Below are 11,223 nucleotides of genomic sequence, written 5' to 3' on the forward strand. Positions count from 1 at the left end.
CGCCGAACAATGCTTACGCATTGGTTTAGCGAGACCTAACAACTAATGTGTTCGTCTGTAACACAACTGGTGCTCATGTAAAGCGCTCTGATGCCTTCAGGTCTAGTTCACACCCCCCCACCCACAAATGTATAAACTTCACACAGGATGACTTCCTTCAGGATGTCCTGCACTGCTGCAAGCTCCTCAGTCCAGGGCGGCACCTCTGAAACTCAATTCTTGCAAGAAGAATTGACAACCACCTCAAATTGTGAAAGCCTTCAAACCTGGCTGTTTATCTCCTTCGACGCTCATGACGAGCTCAGCTCGTCATGGTGTACACCTCCATACACTCATGACGAGCTGAGCTCGTCATGAACAATGGGATCCAATATAACTCAGCACAGGAGGAAAATAACACTAGCATCGATGGTGTTAAAGTTCCTTGAAGCTGTGAGACAGCATGCTGCTGAAGCACAGGGGGCACGGGTTTTCAGTCACAGAGGTGTAGTTTGGTCAGTAAGATTGGGGGTGTGAGCTTCAGATTTCCCAACAATTGCGCTGGCATTTAATGTTATAATACATTATACAACAAGCAGGGTGCATGAGAGGGGCTAAAGTGGCAGTGGAAAGGGAGACAAATGAGGATGGGTAGCGGTACTAAGGGAGAGAAAACACAATATTTTGTAAAATAACCAACATTTATGAAGACTTTTAAAACAGAGAGGGAGACAGTGTATTGTTTGTCTGCATGTATGCAAACATTCCTGGTGAAATCCGACCGACACCTCACCATACCAGACTTAAAGCATCTGTACCCAACTATTTACCAGAAAATGCATTTATTAGGGAGCTGTAGCACCACAAACACCCCTCCTCCTGAAGGTACGTCCCTGTGCAGTTGCATGCACGACCCTATCTGTACTCACATCTTTCTCCAGAATTTCAGATTTAAGGGCAGGTACATATTTGCCGCACAATGATTTTACAATGTCTCTGATTCTCACACAAATCACGCTCAGTACTTCCCGTAAAAGCCAGATTACATCCCACATTCTTTCAGCCATGCACACAGAAAGAGCCTCCCTAGACCGTGTTGGCAATCAGAGGGCATCTTACATCATCGCTAGTGGTATAAAGTGCTACATTAATTCTGCAATACAGAACAAATCAAGTCAAGTAGCCAATAACCGAGGTAGAGGGATAGGGGCAGAGAAAGAACAAGAACATGAGAGAAGGCAGAGAGACAGCCAGATAAGCAAAGACAGAGAAACTGAAAAGTGGAGTAGAGCAAGAGAGATAAGCGTTAGGGAGAGGCAGAGAGAAACAAAGTGAGGGGGTGAGTGCAAGGGAGGCCTGGACAATAGGATTCCTGCCTGGAGAGGTGGGAGCACCACCCCAGACTGGACTTTCTGTATTGGGACAAGGAGGGTTGACAAGAAACAGACACTGCCTGGAGCAAACTAGGTGCTCCATGCATAGCCCCAGCTCTGGCGCCAAAACTGGACGAAGGAAATGGGGTGTAACCACCGCCCTTCCTGGTCCCACCCATATCAATCAATCAGGAGTTTGTTAAAGCGCGACTACTCACCCGTAAGGGTCTCAAGGCGCTAGGGGTGGGTGGGGGGGGTGCAGGTTCCATTCCATCAAGGAGGGGGTCTGTCGAAGAGCCAGGTTTTGAGGTTTCTTGCGAAGATGGGGAGCGATGTTGTCTGTCTGAGGTGGAGCGGAAGGGCGTTCCATGCTTTGGCCGCGAGGAAGGAGAAGGAGCGGCCTCCCGATCTGGTCTTTCTGGTGCGGGGGACCACGGCGTAGGAAAGCTGGGCTGATCGTAGGGTCCTTTGTGGTGCGTGGAATTTGAGTCTGCTGTTCAGGTATGCTGGTCCGGTGCCGTGGAGGGCCTTGTGTGCGTGGGTGAGCATCTTAAAGGTGATTCTCGCCTCAACGGGGAGCCAGTGGAGTGTGCGCAGGTGCTGGGAGATGTGGCAGTGTTTTGGCAGGTTGAGGACCAGTCTTGCGGCGGCGTTCTGGATGTTCTGTAGCTTGCTGATGAGGTTTTTGTTTATTCCGGCGTAGAGTGCGTTTCCATAGTCGAGTCTGCTGGTGACCAGGGCGTGAGTGACTGTCTTTCGGTGTTCGAGGGGGATCCATTTGAAGGTCTTACGGAGGGTGTGGAAGCAGGAAGATGAGACAAAGTTGATCTGGCGGTCCATTTTGAGCTCGGAGTCCAGGATGATTCCCAGGTTGCGTGCGTGGTCTGTGGGGGTTGGCGGGTTTCCGAGGGCGGTGGGCCACCAGGTGTCGCTCCAGGCGTCGGGGTTTGGGCCCATGATGAGTACTTCTGTTTTGTTGGTGTTTAGTTGAAGGCAGCTGTTTTTCATCCATTTGGCGACGGCTTCCATGCCTTCTCGAAAGTTGCGTCTGGCGGTGTTGGGCTCGTTGGATAGGGAGAGGATGAGCTGGGTGTAGTCTGCATATGACACGATGTTGAGTCCGTAGGTTCTGATGATGGGAGCAAGTGGAGCCATGTAGACGTTGAAGAGCGTCGGGCTGAGGGAGGAGCCCTGGGGGACTCCGCAGGTGATCGGTGTGGGGTCCGAGAGGAAAGGGGGGAGTCTGACCCGCTGCGTCCTGCCGGAGAGGAAGGAGCAGATCCAGTCGAGGGCCTTGTCCTGGATTCCTGCAACGTAGAGTCTGCGTATTAGGGTGCGGTGGGAGACTGTGTCGAACGCCGCTGATAGGTCGAGGAGGATGAGGGCTACTGTTTCTCCTTTGTCCAGTAAGGTGCGGATGTCGTCTGTTGCGGCGAGGAGGGCGGTTTCCGTACTGTGGTTTTTTCTGAAGCCGGATTGGGAGGAGTCGAGGATGTTGTGTTCTTCAATGAATGTGGCAAGTTGGCTGTTGATGGCTTTCTCGATGACTTTCGCTGGGAACGGGAGCAGGGAGATGGGTCTGTAGTTTTTGAGGTCGGAGGGGTCCGCTGAGGGTTTCTTTAGGAGGGGGTTGACCTCGGCGTGTTTCCAGTCGTCGGGGAACGAGACGATCGCCAGGGAGCGGTTGATGGTTTGGCGGAGCATGGGTGCGATGGTGTTGGCGGCTCTGTTGAAGATGTGGTGGGGGCAGGGGTAGAGTTTTAGATTTGGAGGCCAATGACCTAATTTTAGCGTGATGAGTGACCACTTGCGCAACAGAGGAGCCTTGTGATTGTGTTAGTTCCTGATTATGTGAGGCAGAAGATATTGAAATCGGATCAGGCTGATCTGTGGGTATCAGAGCGTGGGCATGAGTACTACCAGGTAAAATGTTATCTTGTGCCCACGCACTGTAGAGGGTTGGATTATCTACACGGGGCATTTCATGTTCCCGAATGGTTCTGACAGCACTACTTCCCACAGTCCCTTGCCCTTCAGTCCCTTGCCCTTCGACATTCACCTGAGCTGAAGACTGAAGACTCTCCCTTGTGGCCAAGGAGTGACCACCCTGGGCAACCAGGCACCATCCAGCGTTTAGTTGCTTCGACAGTGAAATGGATCCCAAACAAAACAAATAAGCTCCTGAGTGGCGCCGTGTCTGGCTGCCATAATTGAAGACACATGGGCTTTGGTGCGCATAACAAACACCAATAGGCCGTAGGCGGAGTTAAGCGACCGCCTATGGCCTATTGCGTGTTTTGTTATATAACAGCACGCATGCAAAGCCCAATCACAATGGACCTTGAAATGCACATGCACGACCTATGTGGAATTTCAAGGTCCATTTTTGAAACCCTAGTAAAAGTGCTTTTCGCTCGCTTCGCTTGCAAGCCCTAAAAAGGTGAAAAAGATATCGTACCTGATGAGAAGACACTGGGGTAACACTCTTTTGTCCAAAACTGAAAAGATAGTGCAGAAATTATATGTTAGAATGATTAAGGAGCTGCAAAGAGGGTATACAAACACCATCACCCTAGTCAACACACACTGTCAACCAAGATTAGGCCTGTATAAGTTCCCTTTTGACTTAGGGAGTACACAAAACAACGGGGAGCAGAAATACTACCTGCTACCCATCAACGCCAGCAAAACCCTAGTCAACGCACACTGGCAAACTAGAACAGGCCTGTATAAGCTCCCTTTTGAGTTAGGGGGTACAGGAAACAACAGTGAGCAGAAATACTACGCCAGCCAAACCCTAGACAACACACACTGGCAAAGTAGATTAGGCCTGTATAAGCTCCCTTTTGAGTTAGGGGGTACACAAAACCACGGGGAGCAGAAATACTACCTGCTCCCCATCAACGCCAGCCGAACCCTAGCCAACGCACAACAAACAACTTAAACAGGCATGTATAAACTCCCTTTTGACTTAGGGGGTACAGAAAACCACAAGGAGCATAAATACTACCTGCTCCCCATCCACGCCAGCCAAACCGTACACAACGCACACTGGCAAAGTAGATTAGGCCTATCATCACTGGATAGTATGTATGAAAAGGCCATTATCAATAAGGGAAAGTAGGGAAAAAGCCTTCCCCTGAGGAATATTCTGATTTGGGAGGGAGTGAACGGAATACCTAACGAGAAATATTGGCTCAAGCCTATCCATTCACCCTCTGTTGGAAAATAATAGTCTAAAACCCGGTCCATTGGAAAAACCGAGCGAAAAATCAATATGCACACATTTGGTATAAGAGCGCCCGCCATGTGGGGAAAATTAACCCCACAGCAGAGTCCCGTGTCATATATCCACCAGCTAACCTGACCCTCCCACGTTGAATGAATCGCAAGGGACTGAAGAACCTGGAGTTATAGGGGAGCGCCAGCAACGCAGTTAAGCGCCTGACAATTTTCAGTTGTTATCGGAAACCCTGAACCTAAAAAAGATGATTGCTTACTTGACGGCGGACATGCCAGAAACCTTGGTAATCAGGACACAACCCTTGGCCATGGGTGTTGAAGTCGGCATGGAGGTCTTCATACATCAGAAATGCTAGGATCTGTTTCTGCTGACAGTGAAGGTGTAATAATAATTCACATTGGCAAAGCGCAAACGATCACCCGTAAGGGTCTCGAGCTGTAAATGTAAATGTAAATGTGTTTCGATTTATATAGCGCACTTTAACCAAGGGGCCTCAAGGCGCTTGCTTAGGGAACCCGTCCTGGTATTCCCCTGTGAGATACCCCAGCCGGGTATCCACAAGGTGAAAGCCAGGCATCCCGCCGCGAGGGGCCGTAGTGGAGATTAAGCAAGCTATTACCCAGAGTCGCAGAGTGTGACCCCGTGAGTCGAGTAGGCACCAGAGCGAGAATTGTAAGCACGGGCGAATTTTGCGGATTTGCGAACTCGCAATTCGCAAAATCTGCGAATTCTCGCAAATTTGCGGATTTTTTTTTGTGTGTTCGCGCGGGTTTCTGCCAGTTCGTGAGGGTTTTGTACAATTTCGCAAACGCGAACTTACCTGTCGGCTCGCAAGTTTTGCGAACTTGTTGTTTCTACGTGTCCAGCCTGTTTGGGACACTCTTCTTCATCACTGCCACTCTCTGTCACCACTGCCACTCTCTGACTACTCATGCCACCCTCTGGCCCACCCATGCCACCCTCGGTTTCATCACAGCACCCTCTGGTTGTCCAGTCAGTGTACATTATTGTGGCAAAGCAAAGCACACCTTCCCTGCCTCAAGTGACCTGAATTAATTTGGGGCTGATTAATGTGTCACAGAATATTTTTTTAGCTGGCACCTGCTTCCTTAGTGCTTCCTGATTAGTGATCTTTTGCACTTGCTAAGTGCTTTCATTGTTGCAAAATTAGTTACAACACCTGCCCTGCCACAACTGACAATAATGAATTAGGGGCTGATTAATGGATTTGAACTTCCAGCCTGGCTCCTGCTTGTCTCCCTTAGCTGTAATTCAGGACCTTTGTGGCATATGTGTAACTATTCTGAGGTTCAGAGCAGGGTCACATAATAGTTGCAAGTAGGCAACTGAACTCTGGAGGGGCCCCTCAGGAAGCAATACAGGAAATGGCTACTAATGATGAGCCTGAACTTTTGAACCTGGTAAGTAGTTTCAGTTTTGCTAAGATCGTATTTCGGCAATTTAGCGCTTATTCGCGGGGCGCGAAGTTGTACTGGGAAGCCGCGAACTCACGCGAACAGTGCGAGCAAAATCCGCTGCTCGCGGATTTTACGGGAGATTCGCGAATCTCGCGGATTGCGAATTTACCGAAAATCCACAAAATCCGCGAGCGAAACGGATTTTCCGCCCATGCTTAGAGAATTGTCGACTCCGTGGAATTTTTTTTTTTGAGCCCGAGACCCGCCGAGGCGGGGAATCGAACCCTGGTCCACGGCTGATCTCAGCTTCTAGGTCTGCCGCCTCTAACCACTGAGCCACGCTTCTCCACTCCACCCCTCCACTGTAGGGGTCGTCAGGAAGATTAAGCAAGCTATTGCCAGAGTCACATGGTGCCAGGCTAATCTGGCGCCGAGGATCGAACCGTGATCCCCAGATTCCAGCGTCAGTCGCCTTAACGCCACACCCCTTTCCAATATAAGGCCTTAGAAGGGTGTCTAAGGGAAAAGGAGTCAACCCCTCCTTTAGTAGGAGGAACAGGAACCTCCTAAGTTGGCGGTAGCTCCGTTTACAATATATTGGAAAGAGCCAAAGAGGCTAATGGGAACGAAGGTAATAATACCAGCACACCAAAGCGCCTGAAGGAACCCTTGCATGGAGAGCTCCAGAGTGAGCTTCAAGGGGAAGTATGTGAAGGATTGCACCCTCAGACAATGCCAGAGAACGAGATAATGGATGAACCCCCTGAGGCATAGGGGAACGGAAGTGCAGCTGGAACCGGCCCTGATATTGTGTATTCCCGAAAAGGGACCGGAAGCAGAAACCCTGAAGCATAAGGGGTTATAGGCGAAAATGGCGATAAGAAGGTGCAAACATAAAGGACCGTTATTATGACGTATCCCCGGGGGTCTAGGGGAAGGCTAAACTTGCCCCAAAAACTCCAGATACCTTGCCACAAAGTTAATGGTGAACGACCCCCCATGTGGCATGGATAAATCATCCATTTCCCAGAAAAGGGATTTACATCTCTTGGAGGAGAAGGGGTGAAAAACGTACCCAAAACCGTATCGTGGACCCTGCAACCCGCGGAGTCCCCAGAGAGACCGAACTATCTAGTACGACAGTGCTGGATAAATCCATCGTATTTAAGATCTAGAATCAGGCGGGAGTGGATGTCAATGGTAGGAAGAAGACCGACCTTGGCGGTAGGAGAAATGAAATAGGAAAAAAGAAAAAGGATAAGAAACAAGACAAAACAACAACGCCCAAAGGATATGCGTAAATAATAATGATGGGCGGTCATAGGGCTTACCACACCGTGTTGAGGACTGTATACCTGGGGCCCTGGTGACCGACACTGGGATGGAAAAATCCCGATTGGCACCAAGTGCATTCTGGGGCGAATGCTCCTTTAATGTACGTTTCATCCTCCTTGTAACTCACCCAGCCTTGTAAGGGTGTCCGAATGTAATATTGTAGTGCCAAGCACCAATCACGCCCGTGTAAGGGTGTCAGAATGTAATATTGTAGTGCAAGGCACCAATCACGGAGGAGTAAGAGGGGGAGCCAACCCTTTGCACACCAGAAGTGAAATTAATAATATAACCGGCTCCTCAGCAGAGCTGTAGTCGAAATCATTGCAGCCCACAAGGGCGTAAGAGCCATGTCTAGTTATAAGGAGCGTGTGCGCACTCCGAGGGCCCTCCTGTTGTTACAGCCGGTAAGGCGTAAGTCAAAAAATTGCTCCGTCTGAACTTGAAGCATTAGGAGCCTAGGAGCAATTTGGGAACACGAGCGAAGGGCGTAATCCAAACTGGTATAAGTGGAACCTGATTGGGTTACGCCCCCCGGCTCGTAATCGTCTCTAATCCGCACTCAGCCACTTGGGAAGGCCTGTCGCGGATAAGCGAGAAACTGCGCCATGATAGGAAGTAGTCCCCGATGTACTCATGGAAGTACATTGTGAAGGTACTAGTTTGGGACAATATATAGTACCTACCTGCACTGAATACGTAACCCTTGGCATTAGTAAGATACCTTACCATCACCCGACAGTGGTGTAGTAGTAACGCTGGAACCCCAGAGCGGGGCCAAGCTCTCCCAGCCCCGTCTGGATTTAGCGTCCAGTTGGGCCATCGTATGTAGAGTCAATCTATAACATGAGAGCACGCCATCTCCACACCAACGTGAGCGTCTTAAGGCTGCGTGACTGGAAGTGTTAACCATTTCGTGTTATGACACAAAGACATCGTCTAGGCAGTTGAGGCATGAAGCTTATAATGCAAATTGCACAGGCATTGCAACTAGAAGCGCACATTGGTAAAACCCCACCGGTCAAGGAACATTTCAAGTATCCCGCCCGTGGGCGAAAACAATTCCTGTCGGGAACACTTAGTAAGCGTGAGAAACCAAGGGACAGTAAATAACACAGAAAAGCTGCATGGTCCCTTCTATTACAGGTGGAAATACATATGAACACATAAAACAGAGATCCGTCAGGCCTTTATTGTAAAAGGGGTGTAAAACGGGTATAAAAACTAAGTCTAATAAGGCCACCCGCGTTGAGGATAGACCGCCGTATTTTGATCTTAATTTGATTTTGATTTTGACTTAAGACTGACTGCTCCTCCAAAGACACCTCCAAATCTAATTCACACCCTCGCTATCTTCTGAAGGAAGACCTCCCATTATCGAAAAGTCTATTGTCCTGGACTATGGAAGTTCCTTCCGAGTGTGTTCTGGTAGTTTGAATGTTTACCATTTTTTCCAGTATTATCCTTGTACCGGTGTATGGTACCCTTTTGTAACTTGCACATGTCACTTTTCTCTTGTAACACACTGTTTGCTACCTCTCACATTTTGTTTGCTTTAGATACTTGCACAAGTGCCACCATTGCCTACGTAACGTTTGTTCTTGTGCTGGAGTGTCTGCCATTTATTGCAGTATTATACCTCTACTTGTACTTTGTATGCTTTTGTAGCCTGCACACATATCACTTTTGGTGTTGTTGTCGTCCTCCTTAGCCCGCCCCGCCTCCCAGCTGAAGCGCCCTCCCACAGACAACAAACAGCGCTCACACACCTAGAAGCGCCGTGACTCGCTCTACGCTTCCGAGCTGAGTGGTCGCTCCCCTGCTGCTAAGGTATCGTCTGTGCAGCGCTTTTGCTCAAATCTTGGCTGGAAATAATTGCGTGTTGGAACTGCCGCTCTGACCATTCTGTTTGCTGCTTTGCCTATTTTATCTGCTGAATTTGCCGATCTGCCCACTCGCAGTGTGTTACTGCCAGCGTGACTCTGCTGTTTAATTTATTTATATATCGCCGCTTTTGCTAATTTGCATTCTGTTGACCAGCGCGACCCTGTTGCAGTACTTGCGTTTCCCCCCCAAGCTCTCCTGCCGCCCTGACCCCTCCACCTCCATTTTGGTGTTGTTGTCGTCCTCCTTAGCCCGCCCCGCCTCCCAGCTGAAGCGCCCTCGCCCCTCCCCCTCCACCATCCATTTATGACAGGAGTTCCCGCGCGCAGCGTTTACGCGCAGCGATCGCGCCCCATTTGCGCCGAAGGTGCGCCAAAGGTAAGCCCGTCTACGCCCGTCCGCGCCTGGACCGCGCCCAGCGCCAGACCCCCTGGCCCCCGTCCCTCCCACTCCTCCCGCATTACTTACGATGCCGCCACCCTCCTAGCCCTTAACCCCGGTCGCGCCCCCAACTGCGTCCTAGCCGCTCCTGGACGCACTCATGGACCGTTCTCCTGCTTCTCCTGCAAATTTAGCGGCACCGACAACATCTCCGCCACGACCACACCACAGATTCCCGACCCCAACCTCCTACAATGCATTCTCCTCAACACCCGCTCGATCCACAGACACGCCATTGACCTATGGAATCTACTAGACACCATCTCTCCAGACGTCGCCTTCCTAACAGAAACTTGGATGAACGCTTCCTCCGCCCCTGACACCGCCATCGCTATCCCTGATGACTATAAGATCACACGCAAGGACCGCACCGACCACACAGGAGGGAGGAATCGCCATCGTCCATAAGAAATCCATCCGCATCTCTACCAGCTCCGACGCCAACCTCGCCAACTCCGAACACCTTCACTTCCAGATCCACATCGACCCCAAGACAACCCTTAGAGGCACCCTCCTCTACAGACCACCAGGACCCCGCGCAAAATTCAGTGAAGACATTACGGACTTCATCACTCCACACGCACTCCCCTCCAAAGACTACATCCTTCTGGGAGACCTCAACTTTCACCTTGAAAAGATCAACGACCGCAACACCGCCACCCTCTTAGACAACCTCGCCAACCTCGGACTTAAACAACTGGTCACTTCCCCCACCCACATCGCAGGTCACACACTCGACCCCATCTTCACCTCCAGCAATCACGTCTCCTTCAGCCACACTACGGATCTCCTCTGGACTGACCACAGCTGCGTTCACTTCACCTACAACAAGCCGAAACCCATCATCCACCTCCAACCAACTCTACAAAGAAACTGGAACAAAATCACCACGGATCAGATCTCCACATCGCTCCTTCGAACCTCCCCAGCCCTCTCTTCTAACGCCAACGAAGCCGCCTCAAACCTCACCCTTTGGTTATCCAACACCGCCAACACCTTAGCACCACTGAAAAAACGTCAACACAAACTTGGCAACAAGAAGGCCTCATGGTTCAACGATGATCTCAAGAAGTCCAAGAAACTGTGCCGCTCCCTTGAAAAGGCCTGGAAAAAGGCCCATCCACCAGCAACAAGGACGCCTTCAAAAGTGCCACCCGTACTCACCACCAACTGATCCGAAAAGCCAAGAAAACAGCATTCAAGGATCGACTTGACAACAACGCCCACAACAGCAAGGAACTTTTCAACATCGTCAAGGAATTTTCCAACCCATCGGCCAACTCCAACGACATCACCCCCTCTCAAACCCTCTGCGACTCCCTAGCCTCTTTTTTCCACAACAAGATTGCTGACATCCACAACAGCTTTGACAACCAACCCGGAAGCCAACCCACCCTACCATCTGCTGACCATCTTCCCCCCGTAAACACCCTTAACGCCTGGAACCCAATCTCCACTGAGGACACCATCCGCCTGATGAATTCCATCCACTCTGGATCCCCCACGGACCCATGCCCTCACCACATCTTCAACAAAGCAGACTCCGTCATAG

Source organism: Lissotriton vulgaris, chromosome 8, assembly GCF_964263255.1.
Source record: "Lissotriton vulgaris chromosome 8, aLisVul1.2, whole genome shotgun sequence".
In the NCBI taxonomy this organism is placed as follows: domain Eukaryota; kingdom Metazoa; phylum Chordata; class Amphibia; order Caudata; family Salamandridae; genus Lissotriton; species Lissotriton vulgaris.